The sequence below is a fragment of the Marmota flaviventris genome, unplaced genomic scaffold, assembly GCF_047511675.1.
Source record: "Marmota flaviventris isolate mMarFla1 unplaced genomic scaffold, mMarFla1.hap1 Scaffold_49, whole genome shotgun sequence".
Taxonomy (NCBI): domain Eukaryota; kingdom Metazoa; phylum Chordata; class Mammalia; order Rodentia; family Sciuridae; genus Marmota; species Marmota flaviventris.
This window is the reverse complement of record NW_027288305.1, coordinates 207,327-222,705: the sequence shown is the minus strand read 5'-3', so window position 1 is coordinate 222,705 and position 15,379 is coordinate 207,327. Positions and strand designations below refer to the sequence as shown.

The 15,379-nt window shown below is 38.2% G+C and overlaps 1 pseudogene; it reads left to right on the top strand.

Annotated features, from left to right (window-relative positions):
• Nucleotides 1–1,185: 1,185 nt before the first annotated feature.
• The window catches only part of LOC139704308 (ubiquitin carboxyl-terminal hydrolase 31-like), a 36,173-nt pseudogene continuing 21,979 nt past the window's right edge, over nt 1,186–15,379 (top strand).

Below are 15,379 nucleotides of genomic sequence, written 5' to 3'. Positions count from 1 at the left end.
TGATTATGATTCATATGCCCCACCAAAATTCATGTTGAAATTTAATACCCATTGTGGGTTATTAAAAAGATAGAAATTTAATCCTTGTATGGGATTCGGGAGGTAATTAAGATTAAATGAGGTAATAGGAGTAGAATTGTAACAAATGGGACTCTGCTTTTAACAAAAAAGAGGCAGAGAAACCTGAAATGGTACATTCTGCCTCATCCTGTGATGCCCTACACCACTTTTAGAATCTACAAAAAGGCTCCAACAAAACGAATAACTTTTCCATTTGATTCCCAAAACCATGAGCTGGGAAAAAAAAAAAAAAAAAAAAAAAAAAAAAAAAAAAAAAACTTTACTCTTTTTATAAATTACTTTGTCTGTGGTATTCAGTAATAGCAACAGAAAATGGACTAAGATAATTATGCACACTAAAATTATAGAAAAAAAAATTCAACAAATGCATTCACAGAAGTTTGAAGATAAACTTTGAAAAAGGAAAGGAGAAATTTCTCTGAATCAGCTAAAGTGGTAACATGAAATTGTAGAAACTGTTAACAAGGTTAAAGTTAATAATCTTTTACATTTAGGAAATTTTTCACCTTTCAGTTTCTATACATAAAGTAATAATTTATTAATACCTCTTAAACTTTGTTACTTTAAGTCTGCATGTCTGGATTTATAGAAAATAAAATGGCATTGTGTTTATATTTTCCTAGTACTTCTTGCCGTGACGTTGTTCCCTACTGCCTGGGGTTCATCTCAAACATCCCACTATGCCACATGTCATCCACAGTTCCTGATTCCTCTGTCACTCAGCAGGTTTTCTCCTCCATGCTGGGTCCGTTATTTGTTCTTGTGTAATGTGTCCCCATGCATAGCTTTGCCATTAGATTCACACCCACCCTACAGTGAGGATCATTTACTCCTTCTTGCTCTCTCCATGGTGAATGCAGTGTGTGGACATATGGATTCAGATAACACTGTTCCATAATGGAGGTCGCATGATACAAGTGTGTTAGTCAGATTTTCCTAACTGTGGAAAACCCTGAAATAGCGTTGCTTGCTGGCTTGGGGCCACTGGGGTGTGTGGGGCGCAGAGCCTCAGAGCCAATGAGGGCAGAGGGCGAGATGCGCTGGAGGCCATGGCGGGTCCAGGCGGGGAGGTGGGCGTGGTGAGGAGTGTCAGTGGCTGCCATCATGTCCAAGGTATGTGTGCTCCGGAGGTGGCAGGAGGGAATGAGAAGTGCTCCCTCAGCAAGGGGTGTTCTGGAGTGGCCGGCGGTCGTGCCCTCCTCGCCCTCTTTGGCACGTTTGGTGGGCAGCTTCCAAGCTGTGTCCTCAAGATGCTGTCCATGCTCTGGCACCTTTGCTCCCAGGGCAAAGCCCGGACCACAGCGGCCTTCACAGCTGCTTCCAGCCAGGGCCCACAACTCGCCCGCCAGCCCGCCTGCACCAGGAGCCAGTGCCCGGAGTGAGGGGGCCGCAACCACACAACGCCTGATCTGAACGCTGTGCTGCAACGCCTCAGCAGCACCGAGCTCTTCCCAACCACCTGGGCTAGGCCAGTACCGGGCGGTGCAGACTGAGCCCTACCGGACGTGCGCAAAGGGGCCATGGCGAGGTCACGGAGCAGCTGGCGCACCGGGTACACCCCTAGACTACACCCCGCAGCACAGCCGTGATGTCAAGAGTACTAGGTCAGGGCTGGGGATGTGGCTCAAGTGGTACCGCGCTCGCCTGGCATGCGTGCGGCCTGGGTTCGATCCTCAGCACCACATACAAACAAAGATGTTTGTCCGCCGAAAACTAAAAAAAAATAAATATTAAAAAGTTCTCTCTCTCTCTCTCTCTTTAAAAAAAAAAAAAAAGGAGTACTAGGTCAAAGAACGCACTGCAGGATTGGGAAATCCGAGCATGATGCCCAGGAGTCTCTGCTGTGGCTTTTGTACCTAGTTCATGAAGAACTTTATCCTTCTGTAAATCAGAGTGGCCATCCTCCTCTGAAGCCTCCATCAGAGACTGATGTCATACCCTAGGGACCATCTTTTCCTGAGTGTAGCACTTTTGTACAAGAACTTTTTCAAGCCCAGTGCAGATCTTCTTTGACATGTACTCATTGTCAGAAACAGAGCAACACTTTAGATCTTTTCCTCTGCATTTCTTTGCCAATTTCTCTAACCCACATAAGACCTCTCCATTTCACTGTAGTGTATCAAGGGAAATGTCCTCATTACATGAGGATTGCTGTGGCTGTGCCTCTGTTTGGGACTGTTGCCAGACTTCAGGAAGCAATATCTATGAAAACAAAGATCCCCACTGATCAGATTGTGTTGACAATCTATGATGGATTCCACCTTTCCTTTTGTGTTACAGATGACATGGAGACAGGCCATGAAAGTGAAGGCATTTTTGCTTTGAGACTCCAGAAATATTTTGACCTGAAGGAATTCTCAAATAGGAATTCACTTAAACAACAATCTCAACCACTTGAAGTTTGGCTTGGATCATCAGACTGTCTTCCTGCACATAAACAGCAGCAAAGCAGGGGAAATTGGACCTGCCCACCACCAGAGCAGGCAGTGACAAGATTGTCCTGCTGGTGTGTAACTGAGCCTGCATTGGGCAGCACAGGAAGACTGTCTTTTATGCTGCATTTAGAGAAGATGATAGCATGGGACCTTCTGCAGAAGAAAATTTTGGAGAAGATGAAGTATTTCCTGTTTGCACTCAAGTGTGTCCATTCAGTTTGCATGTGGTCAGTTTTGTGGGAATTACATACTTGCTGCCCCAGGAGGAACAGCCCCTGTGCCACCCAACAGTAGAAAGAGCATTAAAACCTTGTGGACCAGGTGTCACTGCTCATGTGAAGTTAGTGGTAGGATGGGACAAGGAGACAAAAATTTCTTATTTGTACACACTGAAGATGAGTATATCCCAGATGCAGAAAGTGTCTGCCTGCAGAGGGAGCGGCATCAAACCTCAAACCTGCACTTTATCCCAGTGTTTCCAACTGTAAGCCAAAGAGGAATGACTGGCCCCAGATGATGCCTGGTGTTGCCCACACTGCAAGCAGCTGCAGAAGGGGAGCATCACACGGAGCCTGTGCACTCTGCCTGATGTGCTATACACCTCAAGAGCTTTCGAAAGGAAGGAGACAGAAATGTGAAACTTCAGAACATGGTCAAGTTCCCCTTGACTGGCCTGGACATGACTCTTCATGTGGTCAAGAGAAGCCAGAGCAGCTGGAGTTTGCTATCCCATTGGTCCCCATGGAGGCAGCCCTATGGACTCAGGAGGGACCCTGAGGACAACATCTATGACCTGTATGCTGTGTGCAATCACCATGGCACCATGCAAGGGGGGCACTACCCAGCATACTGGAAGAACTCCATGGATGGCCTCTGATATTGACAGTGGCTTCAATGACAGCGATGTGCAGCAGCTCTTGGAGAACAAGGTGTGCACACAGACAGCCTATATAATCTTCTACCAAAGCAGACAGCCATCCCATTATGGTTGGCTAACAGCTCAGTAGCCGGCTCCACAAGTTCTTCCCTGTGCAAGCACTGGGTGAGCCAGCTTCCAGGGAGCAAGCAAGCAGGTGTGACTTCAGCGGCCTCCTCCAGAGGCACCTCCCTGCCTCGCTCTTCAAGTCCATGGAAATGACCGGGGAAAGGAGTGAACATGATGGTGGCTTTTCAAGTGAGCCATTTTTGAGGAGTGTCCAGTGGCAAAGCTTATCCTCCAGATCATCTGTGACCAGCCCCTTGGCTGTTAATGAAAATTGTGTGACACCTTCTTGGTACCTGTCTGTGAAGCTGCAGATGTGCTCCAATTCTCCTTCCCACTTCTCAGGTTGAAGCCTGATTTAAAGATAGGTAGTTAGTGTAGTTAGGTAAATCGGGTCTAATATTGAGTAAAATTGAAAATGAAGGCCAAGTAGAGAATGGAGCCACAGAAAGCAGAGCAGCACTTGGGAAATTGAAATGTTAATGTTCCCAAGGCCCAGATCCCATCCCAAGGAAATGTTAATGAAGCAGCTCCAAGCAAACAGGGAGATGCTAATCCAAAAGTCCTTCCTGGCCAGATTACTCCTTTGGCCCACCTGCTCCCCACCCTTTGGGCCTTCCCACCTACAATCCATCACTGAAAGGTAATAGAACAAAGGACAGGAATGCTGACAGAAATGCGGGAAAGCTGAATGAAGACCTTAGTTATAAAAGAGGGAAGACCTCCCCTCTTCCATGGATTCCACCTCTTGGGTCTCCTTCTTCCTCTGGGAGAAGTCTTTTCTGCTGTCCTTATTTAAGCTTCTACTTTCCACTCTAAACTTGCCTCAGCGTGCTTCTCTGGTGTTATACTTCAGCATTGGGGAAGCAAGGACTCATCACCAGTAAACAGCGGTAACAAGGGGACTCTCCAATTCATAGCTCTGCCTCCACCTTAGAGAAGATCCGGGAGGCAGTGGATGACAAGGTCTCCATCTCTTGCCTTGGCAGCTTGAGGAACCTTTCCAGCAGTTATCAGGAAACAAGTGATAGTCGCAGTTGACAAGAGCACAAGGCTGTGAGCTGAGTCCACCTGGCTGTCAAGGAGGGCGTGTTTAGAGATGAGTCAGATACCCAAAAATTGAACTCCAGTGTTCAATTTTAGATACACAGAGCAAAAACTTAGCCCAAGGGGATCACTTACCACCTGTCTCCAATGCATTTGATAACAATAACCAGATTGCCTACATGGATCATAGTGATCTCATGGACTGCTCTCCAGTCAAAGAAGTGAAACCCCCAGGCCACCCAGGCTTACTCAAAAATAGAACCAGAGAGCACAACCAAGAGGTCTCCCAGCTCCAAAGGCATTTCTGAGCCAGGTCAAAGCTTGCAAAGGGGAGAGCATCTTTGGCAAGCCAAGAATCATCTCTTTCAAGTACATCCCCTTTTTCTCCTGTTCCTTCCAAAGTTTCTCTAAAGCCTTCTTGCTCTTGAAGCAAAGCAGGTTCTTCCAGGGCCCATGGAAGGCATTCATGCCCTGCTTCTACCCAGCCTAAAAAGAAGTTATCCCCCCAGTCCCATGATTCCTCATCATCTCCCTCACCACAGAAGCAGAAGTCAGCTTCTGCCCTCGATTACACTGTCTCCTCTACATCTGCCAAAAAAGCCTCATGCTCTGCCAGCAGGGGCCCCTTCCCTTCTGGGAAGAACAGGACTTCAGAGTGAACCGTGAGTAGGGAGGGCTCCAGACAAAGCCTGGGTTCCCACAGAGCCAGTGTCACCTCCATCTCCAAACCCAGCTCCTCTTGGGTGAGCCAGGCCAGAGCCGGGGAGGGCAGAGGTGAAGGCAAACATGTACAGAGCTCCTCTGTGGCCACCCTGCACCCTGCCCCCCCAGCCCAAGTGTGCAGTCTGGTCTGAATAGGGACAGCAAGTCTGAGGATAGGGGGCTGTCCTCCTTCAAGTCAGCCTTGAGATACAGGAGACTAGGCGGTCGATGGACCTTGGCAAGACAACCTTGCTGTCTAAAAAGACACGTGGGAGCCCTGTCAAGTCGGACAGTAAGAGTGCCAGGGATGACAATGCTGAAAAAGGCCACCAGCCTCCGGGCCCCCAGCAGCCAAATGCACATGCAGTTGGAAAGGAGCAGCTTGTCTCCAAGGACCCTGCCCCCACTGAACATTCTCTGCTCTCTGCTCACAAGGCCATGTCTTCCCAGCTATATTCCGGACTTTCCCATCTCCCAGCAGCAAGCAGCCTGATGAGGAAGCCTCCAAAAAGTTTCCTTCTAGCACGCAGACCTCTGCATGGACTTCTCAGAAACCTCAAGGTCGTTTCTGCAGCCTAAGTGTTCTGTCTGTAAAGATGTTTATTTATTTAGCAGCCCTCCTCTCCCACCAAAGCCCTCTATGCATTTGTTTTGTTACTTTTTGGTTATGTGCCTGATTGCGTGTGCATGCATGTGTGCGTGCGTGAGTGTATGTTTGTATACAAGAAGAAGTAAGTTGTAAATTGTTAAAAGAGTCACCTTATCCTGCCATTGAACCAAGTAACAGCCATAGACAAAACATTGATACCAGGCTAACTGGAGTCATTATAGACAATGCCTGGACAGTCCCTTTACCAATTGTATATATTTCTTTCTAAAGAACTCTAATGGCTCTCACTGGACACTAGGGTCTTGAAACCTGTGAACCAGTTAAGCTATCATTAGTGTTTGGAAGGGTGGATTATTTGACTTGGGTTTCATCTGAGCAGCATTTGTCCACACTGTGGATTGTCGAGTAGCACCAGGAGCACTAAAAACTGGGACAATAACATATTAAACAAACCGAGGGAAAAACTGTTGCTTTCAGCACTTGCACTCCGTTTACCAGTCTTTGTAAAGGGAAATATTTTATCACTAATGTTTCTCAGGTATTTACACTCAGCTAGTCCAGGATGGATGTGTATCAGTAAATGGATTAAAGAGAAAAAAACCTGAAATAAATCAATTTAGAGGAGAAAATTTTCAATGTGGTTCATGGTTTCAAAGTTGACAGACCATGGTCAGTTGGTGCTGTGGCTTTTGGGTCTATGATGAAGCACAGAACGTCATGATATGGAAGACATCAGGAAGCAAAGCTGTTCATGGCAGCTGGGGAAGCAGAGAGAGGAAGAGGAGCCGTCAGGCTCCTAATATTTCCTTTAAGGGCGTGCTCCAAATAACCTGACTTTCTCCCACTAGGCCCCACCTCCTAAAGGTTCCACCATATCCCAATAGCACCACTGGCTGGAGACCTGTGGACATTCAAGATCCAAAATATAGTAACGGGTATTTTGTACTTAAATATTTGCTAACTCTAGAGGTGGAGATCATGGAGAAGAGGAACTGGTACCCTAGGTCTATAACGAAAAGCTTTGTACATAACTATGCCCAATGTATGTCAAAAAAGTGCAATTTGCCTTATGCAAAAAAGACCTCTTCATTTATGTCATACTTCTTTTAACTCCCAGGTTACATATCTTTGGGCTAACGTATTCAACCAGAAGAAAGTGGATTTTTTTTTATGCTAGATTAGTTAAGAACTGATATAATTAGAATGTAAAGATATTTTTATTTGGGGTTCAGTTGTTTCAAGTTAGATGGCTTGCCCAGGAAAACAATGCAGGAGATTTTGTCCTCCACTTCACCCCAATTGTATGGAAAAAAATATTATTTTTTAAATTAAAAGTTGAACCCACAGGCAATCTACAGCAGGTATTGAAAAGTCATGATGAGACACCAAATTGCAGTTGTTTTTTTGTGGTTTTTTGTATCATTGATTACTGTGGAATTTGATTTGAATGTTTGAAATATAAAAACAATATTTAAAAATAAACATAAAATATTCTTTTGTATTTTAAGGTAATTTGAAGGCTCATAGCCTGAGGTCATAATACACAGTATAATTACCTCATATTTTTTAGCAGAATATATGGAGGATGAATCAGAAGATTTCTGAAATTGTGTATTTTTGTGGCTGGAAAGTCTTGAAAGGTACATCATTGTTATTAATGGAAAAGACTGACTAAAAACAGCAATGTTCTGTAAGTTGTATGTAAGTGAACAAATCCTTTATTAACCAAAAATGCCCTGTGAAACCAGGGATGGCTGAAATACATTATACCGAGACTCTGGAAATCTCAGTTCTATTTTTTACCTTTAACTGGTAACTTTTTCTAGCTCAATAAATCTCTCTCTATTTTTTTCTTGCTTTTCAAACCAGAGGAGCAATACTTCTTTTTTTTTTAACTTTCTGGATTGTTCTTCAATTTGACTGAAATAAAACATGCAGAAATCTTTCGGAATGTATTTCAAAGCATACAAATGGAAGTGAATAATCTTTGATAACTTTGACACTCTATTTCTTTCAAATGCTGTTCTAGCTCAAAGCGGGTAATTTATCTTTCTTCAATTACCTTTGGTTATATGTCCATTATCTCCCTACCATTCGGAAGCCACACTTCATCCATTATTGGTCTCTTGTTTAAGTCTTTAAAAGTTTTTATTTGTATATTGTTGTGTGTTGATCCAATTGATTTTTATTCTCATTTAGTGTAGTTTCATGTATAATTAAACTGTTATAAATGTGTCCATATTGGAGAGTGTACAATGTCCCCAGACCTTGTTCTTAGCCATATATTATTGTAAACTCAGTTCTTCATGAATTATATGTAATATTAATAAAATTGTGAATGATATTCAATATGATTTTTGTATGGATTCCATGTATAAGAATCCCTATTGTAGCTGGTAAGACAACATTTAATCATAAGAAACTTAATCTTTACATACAACCTTATCAGTTTACCTCTTATTAATTGGTCCACAGAAAATAAGACTATGAAACATAGCTCACTAATTATTTTGTCATAAGTATAAGACCTCACTCAACCTTGACTCCAGATCCATTTCTCAGATTCCTGCCCTGAAATAACACTACCTATAAAATAACAGTGATGTCAGAAATTTACTAATGTACATGAAAACACTGATCATTGATCTCATTCAGAGAAAAATGAAATGTCTCCAATGAGGCTGATGTCTAGAAGGCTATTATGCACACACAAGAAAGATAAAGCTCTTCTCTCATGCAAGAGCTAACTTTAAGTTTGTGGAAATTCAGTCTATTCAAATCACTAGGAAATGTTAAAATGTTAAAAAATTAAAATGTTAAAATTTGTAATTCAAGATATGAAAATCTGGGGCTTATTTTCTTTATCTATGTCTTTCTTATAACTCATAATTTCACCATAAATACATACAGAAAAAAAAATATAATGATCTGGCTTATGCAAATTATATTCCACTTTAAGTTTTATTAAAATGTGTAAAATAATTAAGAGATGCTACAGTATTATTTACTCAGTAGTATGTTTTACTGTTACATAAAACATTTAGTCAAGTGGAACAATGTGATGTCTGTTATTTAACAACAGGATGAAATACATGAGTGTTAACATATAAACAAATATTCAGTTATAAGGACATATTGAATACATAACGTAAATATAGGTAAAAACAATGCACTATAAATTGGGAATGATGGTCCATGCTTGTAATCCAAGCAAATTGAGAAACTGAGGAGTTTCAGAACTTTAAATTCAGCCTCAGCAACTTAGTGTGGTTTCAAGCAACTTAGCAAGACAGTCTCAAAATTTGAAAAAGTGGGGAGAGGGCTTAAGAATGTGGCTCAGTGTTTAAAAATCCCTAAATATAAACTGAAATACAAAAAAAAATACAGTTTAAAATGTTACAATTCAGTGTTAAACATCAAAAAAATAGATTTCATATAATTCTTTTCTCCAGTATTCAAAAATGAAAATCATAATTTTTTGATTTAGAAAACAAAAATTATATGCTTTCAAAGATGAGATTTCTGCACTATGCATATATGATATTTATGACTGATATTTCTACCAAATAACTTGATAATGCTTAAAAAATTTAAGCAAAAGTTAAAGACAACTACTTATTTTCTATATTTAAATGAGTAATGTCTTTTACTGACCCTCATATACATCAAGGTGTAATGTAAAATAATGACTTTACTATACTCTCACATTTGTCAAAGTGTTTATTATAAATGTTTCACTTTTATATAAGGCATACATTTTGGACAAAATCTGTTCAATGTTCACTACTGGTATGAGTTTTCAGATGTTCAATGAATTCAAAATTTGAATAAGTTTTCAAAATATTATTTAACTTTTTAGGGTTTCTGGGCACAATGAATTCTCCAAAAATCAGTAGTTTTTAATAATCATATGGTTATGAAATATTTTTTTCCATTTGTATTTTCTCTAACCAGTATGTATCCACAGGTGCTGAGTATTGGTGAATAAATTTTGGAGGCATTGTCACATTGTCAATTTTCACATTTCAAAACTTTGTCTCTTCTATGGTTATTGTGGTGAGGATTAAATGTTGACTCTTTCTTAGAGGAATGGTTTGATGGTATCATTTGTAAATCTTCTCTCCAGTGTGTTTTCTCTGATGTCTAGTAATGTATGATATATAATTGAAAATATTTCTACATTCTCTACATTTATGTCTTCTTTCCAGAATAAATAGCTTAGTGGTGAAAAAGAATTGATTTCTTATTAAAAGCTTTGCTACATTGTTTTCATTAGTAGGGGTTCTTTTCTGTATAAATTCTGTTGTTAATGAGGTTTAGTTTTTCTTTAAAAGTATTATCACTTTATTTATATTTCACATTCACCAGGGTGTCTTCTGCTGTGCTGAATAAAGTTTTATTTTTTATTAAATGTTTTGCCACTTATTCACATTTGTAGGGCTATTCTGCAGTGTGAGTTCTGATGTGGTGAATAAGGCCTGATTTATGGCTAAAAGCTTTGCCACATTCCTTATATTTATAGGGCTTTTCTCCAGTGTGAATTCTGTTGTGGCAAATAAGGGTTGATAATTGAGTAAAAACTTAGTCACATACTTTGCATTTGTGAGGCTTCACTACAGTGTGATTCTGCTGTGCAAATAAGGTGTGACTTTCGAATGAAAGCTTTGAAACATTCTTTACAATTGTAGGGATTCTCTCCAGTGTGAGTTCTTCTGTGGCAAATAAGATCTATTTTTTTGACTGAAAGCTATTCCACATTCTTTACATTTGTAGGGCTTCTCCCCAGCGTGAGTTCTCTGTGGCAAATAAGGTGATTTTCAACTGAAAGCTTTGCCATCTTCTTTATATTTGTAGGCCTACTCTCCGGTGTGAGTTCTCCTGTTGCAAATAAGGTGTGAATTTCTACTGAAAGCTTTGCCACATTCTTTGCATTTGTAGGGCTTCTCTCCAGTGTGAGTTCTGCTGTGGCAAATAAGGTATGATTTTCGACTGAAAGCTTTGTCACATTCTTTGCATTTGTAGGGCTTCTCCCCAGTGTGAGTTCTGCTGTGGCGATTAAGATGTGATTTTTTACTGAAAGCTTTGTCACATTCTTTGCATTTGTAGGGCTTCTCTCCAGTGTGAGTTCTTCTGTGTTGAATAAGGTATGATTTTTGACTGAAAGCTTTGCCACATTCTTTACATTTGTAGGGTTTCTCTCCAGTGTGGGTTCTCCTGTGGTAAATAAGTTCTGTTTTTTGACTGAAAGCTTTGCCACATTCTTTACATTTGTAGGGCTTCTCTCCAGTGTGAATTCTCCTGTGGCAAATAAGGTATGATTTTCGACCAAAAGTTTTGTCACATTCTTTGCATTTGTAGGGCTTCTCCCCAGTGTGCATTCTGCTGTGGTGAATAAGGTTTGATTTTCGACTGAAAGTTTTGTCACATTCTTTGCATTTGTAGGGCTTCTCCCCAGTGTGCATACTGCTGTGGTGAATAAGGTGTGATTTTTGACTGAAAGCTTTGCCACATTCTTTACATTTGTAGGGCTTCTCTCCAGTGTGAGTTCTGCTGTGGCAAATACGGTGTGATTTTTCACTGAAAGCTTTGCCACATTCTTTACATTTGTAGGGTTTCTCTCCAGTGTGAGTTCTGCTGTGGTGAATAAGGTGTGATTTTTGACTGAAAGCTTTGACACATTCTTTACATTTGTAGGGCTTCTCTCCAGTGTGAGTTCTACTGTGGCAAATAAGGTGTGATTTTTTAATGAAAGCTTTGACACATTCTTTACATTTGTAGGGTTTCTCTCCAGTGTGAGTTCTGCTGTGGTAAATAATGTCTGTTTTTTGACTGAAAGCTTTGCCACATTCTTTACATTGGTAGGGCTTCTCTCCAGTGTGGGTTCTTCGGTGGTAAGTAAGACCTATTTTTTTACAAAAATCTTTGTCACATTGTTTATATTTGTAGGGCTTCTCTCCAGTATAAATTCTCTGGTGATGAACAAGCTCTGAATTTTTATATGATTTCTGGTGTTCACTCTCACTTGTAGTTTTCCATATTTTCTTTTGATGTAAATAGTCAAGATTACAACTTCTATATTTTACACTTATCACTTTATGAAATATATGTTTTATAACCTTTTCTGGTGAATATTCTTGGGTGTCTTGAGAAGCCATGACTGAAATAAACAAAAATTTTAAAAAAACAATACCTACTAGAGTGGGATAAATATACTTTGCATACATAATGTGAAATTAAGGTAAAATAAGTACATCAGGAGTGTAGCAGATTAGTATGTTCAAAGTCATCATGAATTAAAAAAATATATCAGTTCAATAAAAATGTACAAACACAATTAACTTGAGAATATTACCCAAATTCTTTTAGAGACCACAGTATCCAAGAGGAGTACATCATTAAGAAGAGTAATATAACAAAGAGAAGTAAAGTATGCTATTTTTATCATCCACAGCCTTTTGTCCTCCATAAGATAGCATTACATATTTAGGAAATATCTAGCAGCTATCTTCACTCTCAGTAGAATAAGAGAAATGTAAAATGTATACAAACATTTGTGGCTTTTTCAAAGAGTGTCCAAAACCTGGTTTTTGTCTACCATGACATAGAGATGTGAAAATAACTAGTAAATTTTGAGTGATAATACCACAAATAGTCAATAAGGGTAAAGAGGCTATGGACTCTTAAAACCAAATATGAACAAATTTTACTAAGAAATATACACATATATGTCTATAAAATTTTCCATAAAAACATTTTAAAAGACTATAAAAATGTTGCATAGTCTATGCCATAATACTTGGCTGAAGTCAACACTTGACAATCAAGTGTAATAAATTGATTTTCATATTTGTAAATTCATGTGATATGACAATTTCTTTCATTGACAAATACAACTTTGTTTATTTACTAAATATATCATGGTATTTTATACTATATATAAAAGATAATATGACTAAACAGAATGAATTAACACAATCATTATTTCATATAATTATCAGTTTTGTTCTTACAAGGTATTGTATTCCTTCAACTAGTATTTATGAAGAACATAATACACTCACCATTTGATAAAACAAAACTCTTGACCCTCTTTATGATCAATAAAACAAAACTATGGAAACTTTGACTATAATATCAACCCTACACAAAACACAGTATCTGGTGAGCACAATTTTACTCACTAAATTACTGACTTCTACATGTGAATCAAGTGCTCCTGCAACTTAATCTCTGCCTGCCACATTTGACTTAATGCAAAGTCCTACATGTATTTCTTAAAACACTTTATGAGACAAAATATTTTCATTACTAACTAATAATAGTATATAAGTACAATATTTTTACTCATTTGATCATTGATGGGCACATACATTGAGTGCCTACTTTTAATACTGAGAACAATGTTTGCACTAAACACAAAAGCAGAGGTATCTCTTCAATTTTCTGATTTAATTGTTCATAGATACATATTTAGTACTGGCATTTCTGGATCTTTACATCATCAAACTTTTAATTTTTCATGTGTGGTGCTTGAAAAAATTCTATATCACTGAACTATAAGCCTTTTTAAAATTGTTTGAGTCATGCTGTTTCTAAATTTCTGTGACTTCCCTCAAACATGAAGTACTTTTGCATGGCCTCCCAATTAGCAAATATTACAAGGATTCAGCACTGTTCTTGTGTATTTTTATTTTTTTTAAAGTTTTTATACATTTTTTTCCCAAAATTTACTATATAATCTACTGTTGGCTCCTTTAATGAACAAATAAAAAACAGTACAGCAAATATAAACAAAGATTAGAATGGCTTAATCCAAGTAACAAAAGAAGAAGAAAAAAACATTAAGAACTGAACATTAGGGTACTGACCATTATGAATTACTCAAAGAACACTAAATAACTATTTAAAGAAAGTTTAGAGAGTAAAATTGAGACCAAATAGTAATATAATTGGGCACAAATTGTGTATGTTTATAATTTTTAAGAATAAATGACATGGGGATTCCTAGTGTGCAAAGCTGAAATGTTACCAATATGGGAGAGGCTTATCAAGCAGGACCAATGTTAAGACAAGTCTAAGCAACTTGTGAAATACTGGAAAAATTCAAAACTTATAGGATATATAAAGGGAATATATATATATATATATATATATATATATATATATATATATATATATATATATATGTGTGTGTGTGTGTGTGTGTGTGTGAAAAGAATCCAAGCATACCACAATAAAAAACAATGATCCAGAAATTAAATCATTAATCAAAATAGAAAATAATAAGAAATATAGAAAACAACTTACAAAATAGAAGTATAATGAGCTATTCACTTCAAAATATTTATGATTATTAAAGCATTGTTGCAAGTCACAATACAAAAGAAAAAAATTGACTAACAGAATTGAATCTAAAAACAACAACAAAAACAAACAAAACAAAACAAAACAAAACAAAACTGCCAATTCAGTTCCAGCAGAGAGCATGGAAAGAAACCAAACGTAATCTGCTCCTAGAAGCCTTATTTGTTTAAAGATGGATAATGCCCCTGCCTTTACATCTCATCCTTTTGCACAATTTTTAGTCAATGAGATATAGTTTTAAATAATGAAATTTCTCATAATCCTTTTGGACGAGCTATGGTTGAATGAGCAAATTGTATCCTAATACTTGCCTTTTAAAACAGAAACAAACAAAGATCTAGTCTCTCTCATATTAATATGTATTAAATATTGTTTTATTTACAGTTAAGGTGCTCAATATACAACATAAAGTTAATAATCAAAATTGGTCATGTGCATTCAATGGACATTTTATTCTCAAACAGCCATTACAAAAAAAAAAAAAATGTAATATATAAGATTCCACCTGACCAGCATGACAAGATCCTATGCCTTTGATCATGTGGGGAAAAGCATGAACTGCTATACTTATGCCAACATGTCCTGTTTGACTCTAGCTTGATGTATAAAATATAGGAATGTTGAATGTACATCAGAGACTTCACAAGCTGATTCAAAAGTTTCATTTAACCCTGGAAGATAAGAGTCCCTTCAAAGAAGAGAATAATCATTCTCCTCAGATGAGGAGAAACATTAAAAGATGAACACAAGACACTATAATTCCACTTACTTGGAGGGATATAAAACCATTAACAGCCTTAGCTCAAAAGGTGTTGGCTCAAATAGGTTAGAATGTACTCCGGATAACTTAGTTACTGCTTTGATTGCTAAACTCACACAAAACTCTGTAAATGTTTTGGTCTCAATAACAATGTTACTCATTTTTTGTACATAAGCTGTGGGAAATTCAGTACTGTCAGATCCTGGACTTCTACAACCCATTAAAATATCTTGACTCACTTGAATGAAATTGTTACTTGCAAAAATTTCTCACGGAATTCATTCTTTTCTTAGCAGAATAACTGTGTCCTTACCATCCACATAGTATTTAATAGGTCACCATCCTATGCAATTTATTTATAAAAGATCTATACTTCTTGATAAAAACTGTGATAATTC